At 49.1% G+C, this 19,038-nt stretch overlaps 1 protein-coding gene across 11 annotated transcripts in view; it reads left to right on the forward strand.

The window, feature by feature from the left end:
• Nucleotides 1-19,038, forward strand: part of LOC140720838 (NACHT, LRR and PYD domains-containing protein 3-like) — a 59,293-nt gene that overhangs the window by 23,863 nt on the left and 16,392 nt on the right. For 8 of the 11 annotated variants that reach the window (XR_012097266.1, XM_073035678.1, XM_073035687.1 and 5 more), the window contains 3 exons: nt 9,481-9,568; nt 11,633-11,799; nt 12,980-13,030. The gene's annotated coding sequence lies outside the window, so the exon portion shown is untranslated. Of the gene's footprint in view, nt 1-3,197; nt 3,290-8,956; nt 9,127-9,480; nt 9,569-11,632; nt 11,800-12,979; nt 13,031-19,038 lie in introns of all 11 variants that reach the window. The other 3 variants (XM_073035683.1, XM_073035685.1, XM_073035686.1) reach the window with 3 other exon arrangements.

Raw genomic sequence — 19,038 nt, forward strand, 5'->3', positions numbered from 1 at the left:
CAACAATTTTTCATCTCAGTTTTGCAAAAGAATTAACCAGGGAAGGTAGTGCACATGTGGCAGACAAGGGAAATTAGGGATAGTATCAATTCCAAAGAAGAAACATACAAATTAGCCAGAAAAAGCGGCATACCTGAGGACTGGGAATAATTCAGAGTCCAGCAGAGGAGGACAAAGGGCTTAATTAGGAAAGTGAAAAAGATTATGAGAGAAACCTAGCAGGAAACATAAAAATTTACTGTAAAAGCTCTAATAGATATATGAAAAGAAAAAAATTGGTTAAGACAAATGTAGGTCCCTTAAAGTCAGATACAGGTGAATTGATCATGGGGAACAAGGACATGGCAGACCAATTGAATAACTACTTTGGTTCTGTCTTCACTAAGGAGGACATAAATAATCTTCCAGAAATAGTAGGGGACCGAGGGTCTAGTGAGATGGAGGAACTGAGGGAAAAACTTGTTAGTAGGGAACTGGTGTTAGGTAAATTGAAGGGATTAAAGGCAGATAAATCCCCAGGGCCAGATGGTTTGCTTCCCAGAGTGCGTAAGGAAGTAGCCCAAGAAATAGTGGATGTATTAGTGATAATTTTTCAAAACTCTTTAGATTCTGGATTAGTTCCTGAGGACTGGAGGGTGGCTAATGTAACCCCACTTTTTAAAGAAGGAGGGAGAGAGAAACTGGGGAATTATCGACCGGTTAGCCTGACAACGGTGGTGGGGAAAATGCTAGAGTCAGTTATCAAAGATGTGATAACAGCACATTTGGAAAGCAGTGAAATCATCGGACAAAGTCAGCATGGATTTGTAAAAGGAAAATCATGTCTGACGAATCTTATAGAATTTTTTGAGGATGTAACTGCTAGAGTGGATGGGGAGAACCAGTGGATGTGGTATATTTGGATTTTCAAAAGGCTTATGACAAGGTCCCACACAGGAGATTAGTATGCAAACTTAAAGCACACGGTATTGGGGGTATGGTATTGATGTGGATAGAGAATTGGTTTGCAGACAGGAAGCAAAGAGTGGGAATAAATGGGACCTTTTCAGAATGGCAGGCAGTGATTAGTGGGGTACCGCAAGGCTCAGTGCTGGAACCTCAGTTGTTTACAATACATATTAATGATCTAGACGAGGGAATTAAAAGCAGCATCTCCAAGTTTGCGGATGACACGAAGCTGGGTGGCAGTGTTAGCTGTGAGGAGGATGCTAAGAGGATGCAGGGTGACTTGGATAGGTTAGGTGAGTGGGCAAATTCATGGTCGATGCAATTTAATGTGGATAAATGTGAGGTTATCCACTTTGGTGGCAAAAACAGGGAAACAGATTATTATCTGAATGGTGGCCGATTAGGAAAAGGGGAGGTACAACGAGACCTGAGTGTCATTGTACACCAGTCACTGAAAGTGGGCATGCAGGTACAGCAGGCGGTGAAAAAGGCCAATGGTTTGTTGGCATTCATAGCAAGAGGATTTGAGTACAGGAGCGGGGAGGTTCTACTGCAGTTGTACAAGGCCTTGGTGAGAGTACACCTGGAGTATTGTGTGCAGTTTTGGTCCCCTAATCTGAGGAGATATTCTTGCCATAGAGGGAGTACAAAGATGGTTCACCAGATTGATTCCTGGGATGGCAGGACTTTCATATGAAGAAAGACTGGATCGACTTGGCTTATTCTAGCTGAAATTTAGAAGATTGAGGGGAGATCTTATTGAAACGTATAAAATTCTAAAGGGATTGGACAGGCTAGATGCAGGAAGATTGTTCCCGATGTTGGGAACGTCTAGAACGAGGTGTCACAGTTTACGGTTAAAGGGGAAGGAAGCCTTTTAGGACCAAGATGAGGAAAAACTTCTTCACACAGAGAGAGGTGAATCTATTGAATTCTCTGCCACAGAGAACAGTTTGAGGCCAGTTCATTGGCTACATTTAAGAGGGAGTTAGATATGGCCCTTGTGGCTAAAGGGATCAGGGGGTATGGAGAGAAAGCAGGTACAGGGTTCTGAGTTTGATGATCAGCCATGATCATACTGAATAGTGGTGCAGGCTCGAAGGGCCGAAGGGCCTACTCCTGCACCTATTTCTATGTTTCTATGTTTCTATTGTACACTTGACAATAAATTCAGCAGGACCTGAGAAATCTGAGGGAGATTTGATTAGTGATGATCATATTGGAACCTCGGTAGGTGGAATGTAAAGAGACAGTACACTGTTAAATGTAAGACCCTTAAAATGTCGATGAGCACAGGGATCTTGGAGTCCAAGTTCATCGCTCCCTGAAAGTAGCTACACAGATTGACAGGGTGGTTAAGAAGGCAAATGGCATCTTTGCCTTTATCAGTCAAGATATTGCATTCACAATTCATAAAACTCGATTAGACCACATCTGGAGTGTTTCAGACAGATCTGATCGCTCCCATTCTCGGAAGGATGTCGGGACTTTGGACAGGGCGCAGAAGAGGTTTACCAGGACACTGCCCGGATTAGAGGGCAGGAGCTATAACGAGAGGCTGGGCAAATTTGGGTTGTTTTCTCCGGAGCGGCTCAGGCTAGGGAGGGACTGGATGGACGTTTATAAGATTATGCGAAGCATATATGGAGTAGACAGACAAGATCTTTTACAATGGTAGCAATGTCTAACACCAGAGGCCATACATTCAAGGAGTAAAGGGGTAGTTTGAAAGGAGATGTCAAGGGCAAGTGTTTCTTACAGAGAGAGTGGTGGGTCACTAGAATGTGCTGCCTGGGGTGGTGCTAAAGGCAGATACATTGGGGACTTCTCAGGGACGTTTCGATAGGCACACGGATGTGAGGAAAATAGAAGTATTGTGGAAATTTTGTAGGCAGAAGGGATTTGATTGGTTAACATTTTGGTAAAAAAATTTAATTGGTTGAGTACAATATTGTGGGCCTAAGGGCCTGTTCCTGTGCTGTACGGTTCTATTTTCTGTGTCTGTTCTCGAGAGATTTCAGCGTAACTGAGGCAAAAGGAGTGAGTGGGAACAACAGGTCAGCTGGTCCAATGTGGGAAATGTGACATCACCCACTTCTGTAGGAGAAACAGAAACACTAAATGGTTTAAATGGTGAGGGACTAAGGTGCAGTGGGTGGGGAAGGAAGTCAAAACTACATTGAATTTATCGTAAAAGTTATTGGATATCAGAGTGAAATGACTTTAACAATTATTTGGGCTCTGTTGAGATTGTACCTGGAATATGGTGTAAAATCCCGCTCCCCATAACCAAAGAACAAACTGCCGGAGGAACTCAGTGGGTCGGGCAGCATCTGTGGAGGTAAATTTTTCGGGCTGAGACCATCCCTCTGGACTGAGAGTGGACGGGAAATAGTCAGAGAAAAGAGGTGAGGGGTGGGTATGGGGCAAGAGCTGGGGAGTGAGAGGTGGATCCAGGTGAGGGGGAGGTGGGAAGGTGGAAATAGTGACAAGGGTGGGAGGTGAGTGGTTGGGGCAATACGGGGCTGCAGAAGATGGAAATTAATTCCATAGAGGATTAACAAAGAGGTTAGAGAGTATTTGTTATAGAGAGTGCAAAGAGGATTCACCTGACTGATCCCTGGAATGGTGGGATCATCATATGAAGAAAGATCAAAAGTGATAACCCTTTCATTTAGACTTAGAGAGTCGAAGACGGAGAGGTGGACACATTGAAATGCACAACATCCTTACTGGTTGAACCAGGGATCCCAGTCTCTGAAAAAAGGGGCGGACTGTCCGGGACTGAGTTGAGGGGGAATGTCTCCACTCCGAGGGTGGTGAATGTCTGTAATTCACCACCATAGAGGGTGGTGAAGACTCAGTGATCATCCTCACGTAAAACAGAGATCGGCAGATGTGTGGAGACCGACGGGATCGAGGAAATGAGGATCGTGGAGAAACATGTGGCTGAGATGGAAGAGCAGCCGCCATCTTGTTGATAGTTAGAGGGGCTGAATGGCCTCCTCCTCCTGTTTCACACTTGACGTTTCAGTGTTCCTGTTCAGTGAGGCCGGAGGAATGTGAATAGAAATTAGTGTTTGTACACATAGAAGTGATTTAAATGAAATCTGCATATTTCCTGTTTGGGTCTGAATTGTGTGTCGGACCGGGATGTGAATCGAACCGGTAACTCTGTGAGCCGGTGATGGAGTGAAGGGATCGGGGAAGATACAGAGGGAATTTTTTAAAATTAAAATGTAACTGGTGTAAATATGAAATAATTTGGAAAATGCAGCGGTGGGTAGGTAGTGTTTGTGGGGTGAGAAGGAAAATTACCAGTTCAGGTGGGTGACCCGTGGTGATCCCATCTCCCGCTCCTGTTTTATCGCATATCTGGATCCTGATACCACAGTTTTTGACCTAGGTAAAACGGAGCCGAGGATCGGGCCACTAAGTTTTCTTAAGGTGTTGAACGGGTGTTTTTCTTCTGGGCTCAGATATTTGTTTCTGAAGTTCCTTTGGAAGCAAAGACTGCTTTTCTGAGGAGAGGATAAGCTCCTGTTCCAAATGCTGAGATTAAATGGGCTGTTCTGTGTTTAGAACAGTAGAAATAGACACAGTCCAGTGTTCAAACCGTATGTGGAAATTTCCCCCCACTGTCACCTGTCTGTCAGGCAGCGGAAATCAAACAGAAACTCAAGTTAACACACACAAAATGCTGGAGGAACTCAACAGGCTAGACAGAATCTATGAAGAACAGTAAACAGTCAACATTTTAGAGGCTGGGACGGCCTGCTAAGATCTTGCACTAGTTTGTGTGCGTTACATTTAGGTTTGAGAAAGTCAGGACGCTGGAGATCCGCACTACAAGCGGAAAATGTTTGAAGCCATTCTACCGAAAGGTTGGGAACCTGAATTGTTACTTAGTTCCTCTCCCCACAGCTGTTCCTTACCTGCTGACCGTTTCAAATAATTGCAGATTACTTTTTTAATTACATTCACTCTGGAATGATTTAAATCTCCTGATAATTGTACGTAGGTGCTCTTTTTGTAATGTTTTGAGAACAATAAAATCATCACTGTTTTTGTTTCCCGTAAATTCTCCTGGTACCGATTTGCCTGAAAATGTGTTCAGTACAGGTGTTGCTAACAATGTTCACAAGAATGATGACAGGAATGACAGGCTTTAACTATGAGGAGCGTTTGATGGTTCTGGGCCTGTGCTCAGTGGAGTTCAGAGCGACGGGACAGGGTGCGATCTTACTTAAACCTCTGAATGTTGAATAGCCTGAATTGAGTGGACGTGGAGAGGATATTTCCATTGGTCAGAGAGTCTGAAATCCAAGGTTGCACCTTCAGAATAAAGAAACTTCCCTTTAAAACTGAGATGAGAGGAATTTCTTCGGCTAATGGTTAATCTGTGCAAATTGTTTCCACATGGGGGGTTGGAGGCTGTTATTGTGATACAGCTGAGACTATTATGTTCATGACTGTAAGGAGATTGAGGATTTAAGGAAGAACGTAGGAGAATAAGGTTGGATCAGACTGGATGGACCAAATAGCCTTATTATACTGGTTTTACTGTGAACAGAAGGATATCACCTCCAGATGTTGCGGTGTGAGGGACGATTATATATTTGTTCTCTGAGATCATTCTACTTGCAAGCGGTGTTCAAATTTCAATGAGGTTTGCTTTTAAAAACAGTAAGATCTGGTGGTTTTTGAAGTTATTTTAGGAGTCCAGGAACGTCTTGAAAACTTGTCCCTACTCGATCGTACATTGAAAGTTTAAAAATAGAAATGGGCACAGCATCGTGTCCTAATAGTGTTCTAAAATCTCCTATTAATGTTTACTATTAATTAATTAGGCTCCAGGCATGGTACAGCGAGGCAAGGTGAGGCACCAGGAGGAAAGTGAAGGGAAGGGATAGGGGCAGGGGGTTTGGGCAGGAATAATCCAGCCGCCAGAGGCTGAATCCTGAAGCTGTTTACAAAGCCAGCCCAAACAAGGGGATGCTGGGGGAAACAGGAAAACCTAGAATAAGGAACTTGGACGGGATGGTGAACCGGAATGCCGATTCCATGGACCGGACCATGACAATGTCATGATCTGGCATATTAATGCGTGGCTGAGAAACTGGTGTAGGGGGCAGGGTTTAGGGTTCCTGATTCATTGGGGGCTCTTTTGGGGAAGGGACCACCTGTACAAAAAGGACGGATTACACCTGAAGTCAAATTATCTGAGTAGGCAGGGTTAATAGTGCTGTTAGGCAGGGTTTAACAGAGGGTGGGAACTGGAGTGATTGGGCTGAGGAAGGGGAGAACAGAAATAAATCGAAGATAACCTGCATTAGAGATGATAGAAATGACAGGCAGGAGCTGAGGCTTAATCACAGCCAGTGGCATGAGTTACAGGCAATAGAGTCATGGTGCAATTAAAACAGAAGCAACAAATGCTGGACTGAGAGTGTTGTACTTGAATGCACGCAGCATATGGAATAAAATGGACGATCTTGAAATTCAGCTGCAGATTGGCAACTATGACGTAGTGTCCATCTCTGAATCTTGGCTAAAGAATGGCTTCCATTGGGAACTGAATGTCCAAGGATACACTGTGTATCGGAGAGATAGATTGGTAGGCAGATATGGGAGTGATATGGCCCTGTCTAGAAGAACTAATATTAAATCATTAGAAAGGGATGACATACCATTGGAAGGTGTAGAGTCGATATGGGTTGAGTTAAATGGAAAGTGTATAAGGACCCTAATGGCAGCTTTATACAGGCCTCCAAACAGCAGCCGCGATGTGGATTACAATTTACAGCAGGAGATAGAAAAGGCCTGTCAGAAGGGCAATATCATGATAATCGTTGGGGATTTTAACATGAAAGTGAGTTAGGTAAACCAGGTTAGTACTGGACCTCAAGAGAATGAAATGGTAGAATGTCAAAGGGATGTTTTTTTTTTAAGAACAGCTTGTTGTTGAGCCCAGTCGGGAATCGTCTGTGCTGGATTGGCTGTTGTGCAATGATCCAGAAGTGATAAGGGAGCTTAAGGTTAAGGAACACTTAGGGAACAGTAATCACAATATGATCGAGTTCACATTGAAATTTGAGTGTGCAGGCTGATCGGCAGAAAACAAAGAGTGGGAAAGAAGGGATCCTATTCTGGCTGGCTGCCAGTTACCAGTGGAGATCCTCAGGGGTCGATGTTCGGACCACTGCTTTTTACGATGTATGTCGATATGGACTATGGGATTAATGGATTACTGGCTAAATTTGCCGATGAAACTAATGTAGGTGGAGGAGCTGGTAGTGTTGAGGAATAAGAGAGTCTGTAGATAGACTTAGATAGTTTAGGGGAATAGGCAAAGAAGTGGCAAATGAAATACAATGTTGGAAAGTGTATGGTCAGGCACTTTGGTGGAAGCAATCAATGGGCAGACTGTTATTTAGATGGGGAGAGAATTCAAAATGCAGAGATGCAAAATGACTTGGAGTCCTTGTGCAGGATACCCCAAAAGGTTAACCTCCAGGGTGAGTCCGTGGTGAAGCAGGCGAATACAATGTTAGCATTCATTTTTAGAGGTATAGAATATGAGAGCAGGGATGTGATGTTGGGGCTCCATAAGATACTCGTGAGACACACTTGGAATATTGTGTGCAGTTTTGGGCTCCTTAATTTAGAAGTGATATACTGACATTGGAGAGGGTTCAGAGAAGATTCTCCAGAATGATTCCAGTAATTAACGGGTTACCGTCTATTGAACACCTGGCTGCTCTTGGGCTGTGTTCCCTGGAGTTCAGAAGAATGAGGGAGGGAATCTCATAGAAAAAATCCAAATGTCAAAAGGCCTGAGAAGATTAGGTATGGCAAAGTTATTTCCCATGGCAGGGGATTCCAGGACAAAAGGACACAACTTCAGGATTGATGGACATCCACTTAGAACAGAGATGCGAAGTTACTTTAGTCAAAGGGTGGTAAAGCTATTGAATTTGTTGCCACGAACGGCTGTGGAGGTTAAGTCCTTAGGTGTATTTAACGCAGAGATATACAGGTTGTTGATTAACCAGCACATCAAAGGATATGGGGTGAAAGCAGGGGAGTGGGGATGACTAGAAGAATTAGATCAGTCTATGATTGAATGGCATAGCAGACTGGATGGGCCGAATGACCTACCTCTGCTCCTATATCTTATGGTCCTATATTTCAAATAATCATCAGATTGAGAAACATTTGTTGAGAGTGTAGCCAAACAAATTTGTCATTGTTCGCGACCCCCAACGATTTGTTATGGTTGTATGATGTGTCCTCAACTCCAATAGCGATTGCAAAAGTTGGTGATTGTAAAGGTTGGTGTATTCGATCCTTTATTAGAAATCAGTTAACATGCAATCTTGTAGTGATGGAACTCAAGTCCACCCGAGTGTAAATTCAGTGTATTGGAGTGGATAATAATCAAAGGTATGACATCCGTCAGTTCCCAGCTGTGAACAAAGCACAGATATTTAACTGATTCCCTTCACTTTTACCCCTCCCTACCCCACCCCACCCCACCCCACCCCACAGCATAAGAAAATCATAAATACGCTACACAGAATACAATGCAGACAGAGAGCAGATACATGGCTGATACAGATAGTCTCAGCTTTGATTACACGGTCTTCGACCCGAAGTATCAACGTACCGTCTGCCTTGTTCAATAATTCCAGCATTTTGTTTTAGTTATTGTCAATCTGTTTTTGCCAGCTTGCTGTTTTTGATGTATGGTGGGTCTGCATTGTGTTTAACAAGGTGCCATGTAACTATCTGATAATAGCCAGATGAATGCAAAAATAAATCTTGACCGGAGATTAGGTGCTAACAATGATCTTAAAATCCTGCCAGAGAAAATGTGGTTTCTGGACAAGATGCCAGAAAAGACTATAGACTGCATTGTTCAGGATTCATTGTTCATTGAACAAGACTGCATTGTTCAGGATGTAGAGTATTTCTATGTAGACTCAAACCACATATATTGCCATAGTTGTCAATGCCAGCCGATGTTAAACTGAAAGGAGACGGTGAGAATCAGGTGTGACTGAGAAATCTGTATAATCCAGTGACGAGAGGAATAGACGTCCCATTGGTCAGCAGAAATGCTTCACCTAACACTGCTGGAACAGCTATCCATTACTCACCAGAGCGCCACCAATGGTAGGAGGACCAAAGCAGAGCGTGTTGTCTGATCAATCTGCCTCGCCATTCCATTGACAAATCACTCACAGTCCAGGACACAAGATTGGTTCTATAAAGGGAGTTGCCTGTAATACAGCGAGTAGATACTCCGGGGAATCCCCGAAAAGTGAACAATCCAGGGATAGAGGGGAAATGGGTATTCTGTGATTGTGGGTGGATGGGCGCAGGTCGATTAGGTCGTATCAAGTCTTCAGTGGATAGGCCCAAGATGTTTGGAAGTGTGTTGTTCTGCTTAACAACAAAACAGTGTTCTCCTTTATACTTCAATTAATGCCTGATGCTCTACTGTTAATTCTGTTTGATACATCGCAGCAAAATCTCACGACAACTGTCCTCAACATGGCTGAACGGGCGGGTAGTGAAAGAGTTCCAGTGATGTCAATATCCGGAAAGGTCACGGGTATGTCGGCAATTGCCTTGACTCTGTATCTGGGTTTAATGCAGTGTCTGCACTTCACAAAATATTTGTGAAATCAGCAGAGAGATGAGAGAGTTAACATCCCTAAGGGAACAGTCACACGTGGAAGGAGTAAAATCCCCTCTCCATCTCTCCCCACCGCTCCCTTCCCCCTCTCCTATACATCTCTGTCCAACCCTCCATTCCACCTCTCCTGTCCAGCACTCCCCACCCCTACCTTCACTCCTCTCCAACTAATCCCACCCCTCCCTTCACCCTCTCCTCTCCCTCACTCTCCACACCTCCCTACCCCCTCTCTTCCCCATCTCTCCACACCCGTCCCTTCCCCCTCGCCTCTGCATCATTCCCCACCCCTCCCTCCCCCTCACCTCTCCCTCCCCATCCCTCCGTTCCTCCCCACCCCCTTCCCTCTCTCCTCTCTGTCACTCCCCACCCCTTCCTTCCCCCTCGCCTCTGCGTCTTTCCCCACCCCTCCCTCCCCCTCCCCATCCCTCCGTTCCTCCCCACCCCTCCTCTCTCTCCTCTCTGTCACTCCCCACCCCTCCCATCCTGCTCTACTCTCCCTCTCCCCACCAATCATTTCCCCCCACCACTCCGTCTCTACCCAGCGCTCCCTTTCCCCTCTCCTCTGTCTCTCCCCACCGCTCCGTTACACTCCTCTCTGTCTCTCCACATCCCTCCCTCCGCCCTCTCCTCTCACTCTCTCCGCACCCATCCCTTCCCCCTCCATCTCGCCACATCCCTCCCTTCCTCTCTCCCTTCCCCCTCTCATCTCCGTCTCCACACACCCCACTCTTCCGTCTCTCCAGTCCTCTCGCCCCATCCCTCCCTTCGCCCTCTCGTCAACGTCTCTCCCCATGCCCTTCCCCCTCTCCTCTCACTCTCCATGACCCTCACTTACCCCTCTCCTCTCCCTCTCTCCCCACCGCTCCTTTCTGCCTCTCTTTTCGGTCCCCACCCTTCCCTTCCCCCTCCTCTCCATCTCTGACCTCTCCTCCCTTCCCCTTCTCCGCTCCATCTCTACCTTCCCCCCTTCTCTTCCTCTCTCCCCTCCTCTTTGTTTCTCCCCACCCCTCCCTTCCCCCTCCTCTCTGTTTCTCCCCACCCTCCCTTCCCCCACTCCTCTCCGTCTCTCCCGACCCCTCCCTTCTCCCTCTCCTCTCAGACACTCCCCACCCTTCCCTTCCCTCTCCTCTCTGTCTCTCCACCCCTCCCCCCTCCTCTCCCTTTTGCCTCACCACTCCCTTCCCCCTCATCTCTCTATCTGCCCACCCCTCCCTTCCCCCTCTCCTCCACTTCACTCCCCACACCTTCCTTCCCCCTCTCCTCTCCCTCTACCCACCCCTCCCTTCCCCCTCTCCTCTCCTTCTACCCACCCCTCCCTTCCCACTCTCCTCTCCCTCTCCCCACTATTCCTTTCCCCCTCTCCTCTCAGTCTCTCCACAACCCTCACTTAGCCCTCTCCTCTCCCTCTCTCCCCACCACTCCTTCTCCCCCTCCTCTCCATCTCTCAACTCCCCTCCCTTCCCCTCCCCTCTCCATCTCTCCCTATCCCTCCCTTTCCCCTCTTCTCTCCCTCTCTCCCACCCCTCCCTTCCCCCTCTCCTCTCTGTTTCTCCCCACCTCTCCCTTCCCCCTCTCCTCTCCATCTCTCCCCACCCCTCCCTTCCCCCTCTCCTCTCCGTCTCTCCCCACCTCTCCCTTCCCCCTCTCCTCTCCGTCTCTCCCAACCCCTCCCTTCCCCCTCTCCTCTCCGTCACATCCCTCCTTCCCTTCCCCTATCCTGTCCGTCTTCCGCACCTTCCCTTCCCCCTCCCTCTCCCTACCAGCTTTCTATCCCACCTCCGGCTCACCACCCGCCCCGCCTCAGCACCGGATCTCTGACCGCTCCCTATTTGACTCTCGTCTCCAGACCTCTCTACACCTACCGTACTTATTTTACACTGTGTTTGGTGACCTGCCCCACCATCTTTAGGTTCCAGAAAGAAAGTTACTGCCCAATATTGGGTCAGCAATTTCTTTAATGCTCCTCATTCTCCATCACAGGTCCGGGCTCAGCAATCACCGAGCTCCTGGAAAGCTGGGACGATTCCCAGCTCCTGCAGTTGACAGATATCTACCAGGACAGGCTGGAGCAGGCGATGGAAGGAGGGGTGCATGGAGTGAGCCTGGCGTTAATGGCCGAGAATCAGTTCAGCGGAGAGGAACATCGGGTGAGTGTGAGGGAGAATGAGTTTGAATTTTCACACATCACAGCACTGATGGGTGTTGAATTCTAACTCATCGGATATTAAATAACATAAAAGAACAACAGGGAAATAAATACGGTACCTGCAATCACAAACATGTGAATCTGAACCAGTGATGGAAAGGGGTGAAAAGACCCCGCGGACTGGTGGGTTGCTGCTCAATGTTCAGAGTGAGTTGAGCAGGTAACAGTTGTGTGGGCTTACAGTATTAAATGGAAATATGACAGGAGGTTTCGGTTTGGGATGAACGTGCAGCGTGACGGCAGGATGTCAGTGAGAACCAGGACATCATTTGTGGGTGCCACAGGAGCTCCAGTGTGTTCTGTTCTGTGTGGCAATGATTGTGTTACAATCTGTAACTGCAAACAGTGTGAATCGGGGAATACTGCCATGTTCTAATGTGTAATCACTGAATAAACCTCCACTGGAAAAGGCATCAGGTGTCAGCTGGTAATCCGCTGTCATGCTGGACACTGGCGGACTGAGGAGATGAATCACATCATCTTTTCTGCAACTTCTCTGAGACTGCTCACTCTGTTATAAAAACCCTCCTGACTTCTTTCTTCATCTGTGATCGTTATTTTCTGATTTCTGTTTTACACCGTCAAATCCAGTGAGGAATTATTTATGGATTTGGAGCCACGTCAATGAAGCGGTCACAGACCAACCAGGATCTCATTGACTGGTGGACCAGGTTCACGGTGAATGTCCCTCCGTGTGCTCTGCACTCAGAATGTACAGTCCATGTCCAGACAGGATCAGCACCCGTCCGGGTGACTGCTCAGTGTGATCCCGTTACAGAGCACATCATTTACTTCTCATTCTCTGTGTGAATCTGTCAGTCCCCAATATGTTCACTGTTACTCTTCACAGAAAATCTCTGATCTCGCTGATAAGGGAGAGTGGGCGGACAGTTCTAAACTCCTCCTGAGCCTGGTGATGGAGAAAGGCTCCCGCGCCCGGAGGGTGATGTGGGAAACCTTTGTGAAAATGCGGATTGGTGTCCCAAAGTTTGACAAAATACTGAAAGAAATACAGGAACATGGGGAGAGAGTATCAGAGATTAATTTAATTTTGTATTCAGACATTACATACTTATAATTTGAGGAATTGAAACGTGTGAAATTATTTTAAATCTGAACAGGTTGTGTTCCGGTCCGTCAATGCATACCGGAGATTCCCAGTGAGCTGAAAGGTAAGTGAAGAAACCTCTGTTTTCAACGAAGGTTGATATTATGTAGGGCCATGTCGTTGTTGAGCCAAGGGGACTTGATCAGGTAAATGTTCCACCGTGACACAGAGTACAGTGAGACACAGGGAAAATATTTTGTTGGAGGGAGAGATTTCACAGGACAGCATGAGGAACAACGCAGAGAGATGGGGGCTTTGCTGAAAGAGTTCACTCCTCTCCGGGTCCCGCAACTACAGATCCCTCCACCCAAGTCAGAATGGAGAAGAGGGCAATCTGAGGACCGAAATTATGGGAAATGTCTTATTCTGAAAGGTGAAATTTTTTCCCTACAACCACCCAACCCCCGGTACAGGCCTCATCTTAATTACCTCAGATCCTACAGGAAATCATTTTTGAACTGGGAGTCCATTGAAGTTCTCGGCACCGAATAACAATGATAATGAGAAAAGCAGGTAGCACCCCAACTCGTCTGTTCAACCCCAAAGCAGCATATGAAATCAACTATAGACACATCTGCACTTCCTTACTGCAAACACTGCCAAAGTTATCCAGTTTAATATCCCACTCAGTAATACTGGGAATCCCATCAGGAGACAGTGTTACTGAGGGTGTGATGGGGACAAAATCTTCAGCTCAGTCCACAGAAGCTGAAATTGAGAGGATGTGTGATGGACACTGTGGAAGGGTGAGAGGTGGGAATTAGGACAGGGAAACCGAGGGTTGTGGGATCACGGCAAGAAAGGTGGAAAGGACTGAAAATATCTATAAATAATATTGCAATCAATTAAATTGTGACCGTCTGGATAAGAAACTCACTATTGTACATCTGTAAGCACACTGTGTCTGTAAAAATGGAGCCCGAGGCAGTGCATGGGCGAAAGAGATTGCAAGGCTTCATAATCACAGACTGAGTTGGATTACTCAACTGCACATTTAACAGAGGAGACAGCGTGGTGAAGACAGATATCGTAAAAATTATTAATCTTAAAGTAGCCCATGTTTTATCTGATTTCTCAAAGCCCTTGAACAGAAATATAAAGAATCTGGACCACAACCCTCATTCAGCCTCTCTCATTTCCAAGAACAAATTCCAAAGATGTTAATATTCAAACGGCACCAAAGGAAGTGGTCAAACTGCTCACGTTTCTGTCACCTGTGATAATGCTTTTCCCATCTACATTCAGACAATAAAACCCCTCCGTTCCCCTGCACTAAGGATTTGGTAATATTCTACAATTTCCTGGCAAACTTATTCTTCACTGTTCTTCATGCTGTTTGCTGAGGGAACAGTCACAGCAGTAAAGTTCCCACATCTATTTCTGAATACAGAACAGACCTCTCCCTGATTATTGAAGAAAATTATTTCTCCCACTGTCACATTCTCTAAAGTAAACATTTCAACAATCAATGTTTTCTTACGCTCCCTGTTTCACCCGAATACATTGTCTGGAGAGCCTACACATTCCCCGACAGGTCCTGACAAATTGTGAGACACCTCACAGACCTGGCAGGTTCCTAACACACAGTGAGACTTTCCACACTCCTGATAGATTCCTGACACACTTTAAGACCCCACACACCCCTGACAGGGTCCTTACACACAGTGAGACCCCACACACCACTGACAGGGTCCTGACACACTGTGAGACCCCACACACCCCTGACAGGGTCCAGACAAACTGTGCGACCCCATACACCCCTGACAGGGTCCCGACACACGGTGAGAACCCACACACCCCTGACAAGGTCCTGACACACTGCGAGACCACAATCCCCCCCCCCACCCCGGAAGGTTACTGAAACACTGTGAGAAACAACACACACCTGATGGGGTCCTGACACGCTGTGAGACCCCACACACTGCTGACAGGTTCCTGACGCACTGTGAGACCCCACACACCCCTGACAGGGTCCTGACACACTGTGAGACCCCACACATACCTGACACGGTCCTAACACACTGTGAGACTCCACACACCCCTGACAGGGTCCTGACACACTGTGAGACTCCACACACCACTGACAGGGTCCTGACACACTGTGAGACCCCACACACCCCTGACAGGTTCCTAACACACTGTGAGACCCCACACACCCCTGGCAGGGTTCTGACACACTGTGAGACCGCACACACCCCTGATAGGTTCCTGACACACTGTGAGACCGCACACACCCCTGACAGGGTCCTGACACGCTGTGACACCCCACACACTGCTGGCAGGGTCCTGTCACACTGTGAGAACCCACACACCCCTGACAGGGTCCTGACACACTGTGAGACTCCACACACACCTAACAGGGTCCTGACACACTGTGACACCCCACACACCCCTGACATGGTCCCGACACAAGGTGAGACCCCACACACTTCTGACATGGTCCCGACACACTGTGAGACCCCACACACCCCTGACAGGGTCCCGACACACTGTGAGAACCCACACACCCCTGACAGGGTCCTGACATACTGTGACACCCCACACACCCCTGACATGGTCCCGACACACTGTGAGACCCCACACACCCCTGACAGGGTCCCGACACACTGTGAGAACCCAAACACCCTTGTCTGGGACCTGACACACTGTGAGACTCCACATAGCCCTGGTTTCGGTCATGACAAACTGTGAGACCTCACACTCCCCTGACAGGGTCCTGACACACTGTGCGACTCCACACACCGCTGACAGGGTCCTGACACACTGTGAGACCCCACACACCATTGACAGGGTCCTGACACACTGTGAGACCCCACACATCCCTGACAGGGTCAGAACACACTGTGAGACCCCACACACCCCTGACAGGGACCTGACACACTGAGACCCCACACACTCCTGACAGGGTCCTGACACACTGTGAGACCCCACACAACCCTGTCCGGGTCCTGACACACAGTGAGACCCCACACACCCCTGACAGGGTCCTGACACACTATGAGACCCCACACACCCCTGACAGGGACCTGACACACTGTAAGTCTCCACATACCTCTGGCAGGGTGCTGACACACTGTGAGAACCCACACACATGGCTGACGGTGTCCTAACACACTGTGAGACCCCACACACCCATGACGGGTTCCTGACATGCTGTGAGACGCCAGTCAACCCTGGCAGGATATTGTTCCGCTCTGAGAACCCACACACCCCTGACAGCTTACTGACACACTGTCAGACTCCACATAACCCTGGTAGGGTCCCGACGCACGGTGAGAACACACACACCCCTGACTGGGACCTGACACACTGTTAGACTCCACATACCCCTGACAGGGTCCTGACACACTGTGAGATCCCACACACCCCTGACAGGGTCCTGACACACTGTGAGACCCCACACACTCCTGACAGGTTCCTGACACACTGTGACACCCCACACACCCCTGACATGGTCCCGACACAAAGTGAGACCCCACACACTTCTGACATGGTCCCGACACACTGTGAGACCCCACACACCCCTGACAGGGTCCTGACATACTGCGAGACCCCACAGACCCTTGACAGGGTCCCGACACACTGTGAGAACCCACACACACCCCTGACAGGTTCCTGACACACTGTGAGACCCCACACACCACTGACAGGGTCCTGACAAACTGTGAGACCCCACACACTCCTGACAGGGTCCTGACATACTGTGAGACCCCGCAGACCCTTGACAGGGTCCCAACACACTGTGAGAACACACACCCACCTGACAGGGTCCTGACACACTGTGAGACCACACACACACACCCCTGACAGGGTCCTGACACACTGTGAGAACACACACCCACCTGACAGGGTCCTGACACACTGTGAGACCACACACACACACCCCTGACAGGGTCCTGACACACTGTGAGACCCCACACACTCCTGTCAGGGTCCTGACACACTGTGAGACTCCACATACCTCTGGCAGGGTACTGACACACTGTGAGACCCCACACACCCATGACGGCGTCCCAACATGCTGTGAGACACCACTCAACCCTGGCAGGATATTGTTCCGCTCTGAGAACCCACACACCCCTGACAGCTTAATGACACACTGTCAGACTCCACATAACCCTGGTAGGGTCCCGACACACGGTGAGAACACACACACCCCTGACTGGGACCTGACACACTGTTAGACTCCACACACCCCTGACAGGGTCCTGACACACTGTGAGACCCCACACACGCCCCTGACAGGGTCCCGACACACTGTGAGAACCCACACACACCCCTGACAGGGTCCTGACACACTGTGAGACCCCACACACCCCTGACAGGGTCCTGACACGAGGTGAGACCCCACACACTTCTGACATGGTCCCGACACACTGTGACACCCCACACATCCCTGACAGGGTCAGAACACACTGTGAGACCCCACACACCCCTGACAGGGACCTGACACACTGTAAGACCCCACATACCTCTGGCAGGGTCCTGACACACGGTGAGAACCCACACACATGGCTGACGGTGTCCTAACACACTGTGAGAACCCACACACCCCTGACAGCTTACTGACACACTGTCAGACTCCACATAACCCTGGTAGGGTCCCGACGCACGGTGAGAACACACACACCCCTGACTGGGACCTGACACACTGTTAGACTCCACATACCCCTGACAGGGTCCTGACACACGGTGAGACTCCACACACCCCTGACAGCTTACTGACACACTGTCAGACTCCACATAACCCTGGTAGGGTCCCGACACACGGTGAGAACACACACACCCCTGACTGGGACCTGACACACTGTTAGACTCCACATACCCCTGACAGGGTCCTGACACACGGTGAGACCCCACACACCCCTGACAGGGTCCTGACACACTGAGAGACCCCACACACCCCTGACAGGGTCCTGACACACTGTGAGACCCCACACACCCCTGACAGTGTCCTGACACACTGTGAGACCCCACACACCCCTGACAGAGTCCTGACATACTGTGAGACCCCACAGACCCTTGACAGGGTCCCGACACACTGTGAGAACCCACACACACCCCTGACAGGGTCCTGACACACTGTGAGACCCCACACGCCACTAACAGGGTCCTGACAAACTGTGAGACCCCACACACCCCTGACAGGATCCTGACACACTGTGAGACCCGCAGACCCTTGACAGGGTCCCGACACACTGTGAGAACCCACACACCCCTGACAGGGTCCTGACACACTGTGAGACCCTACACACCCCTGACAGGGTCCTGACACACTGTGAGACTCCACATACCCCTGACAGGGTCCCAACACACTGTGAGACTCCACATACCCCTGGTAGGGTCCTGACACACTGTGAGACCCCACACACCCCTGACAGGGTCCTGACACACAGTGAGACCCCACACACCCCTGACAGGGTCCTGACACACAGTGAGACCCCACACACCCCTGACATGGTCCCGACACAAGGTGAGACCCCACACACCCCTGACATGGTCCCGACACACTGTGAGACCCCACACACCCCTGACATGGTCCCGACACACTGTGAGACCCCACACACCCCTGACAGGGTCCCGACACACTGTGAGAACCCACATAGCCCTGGTTTCGGTCATGACAAACTGTGAGACCTCACACTCCCCTGACAGGGTCCTGACACACTGTGCGACTCCACACACCGCTGACAGGGTCCTGACACACTGTGAGACCCCACACACCATTGACAGGGTCCTGACACACTGTGAGACCCCACACATCCCTGACAGGGTCAGAACACACTGTGAGACCCCACACACCCCTGACAGGGACCTGACACACTGAGACCCCACACACTCCTGACAGGGTCCTGACACACTGTGAGACCCCACACAACCCTGTCCGGGTCCTGACACACAGTGAGACCCCACACACCCCTGACAGGGTCCTGACACACTATGAGACCCCACACACCCCTGACAGGGACCTGACACACTGTAAGTCTCCACATACCTCTGGCAGGGTGCTGACACACTGTGAGAACCCACACACATGGCTGACGGTGTCCTAACACACTGTGAGACCCCACA

Source organism: Hemitrygon akajei, unplaced genomic scaffold (assembly GCF_048418815.1).
Source record: "Hemitrygon akajei unplaced genomic scaffold, sHemAka1.3 Scf000047, whole genome shotgun sequence".
Lineage (NCBI taxonomy): Eukaryota > Metazoa > Chordata > Chondrichthyes > Myliobatiformes > Dasyatidae > Hemitrygon > Hemitrygon akajei.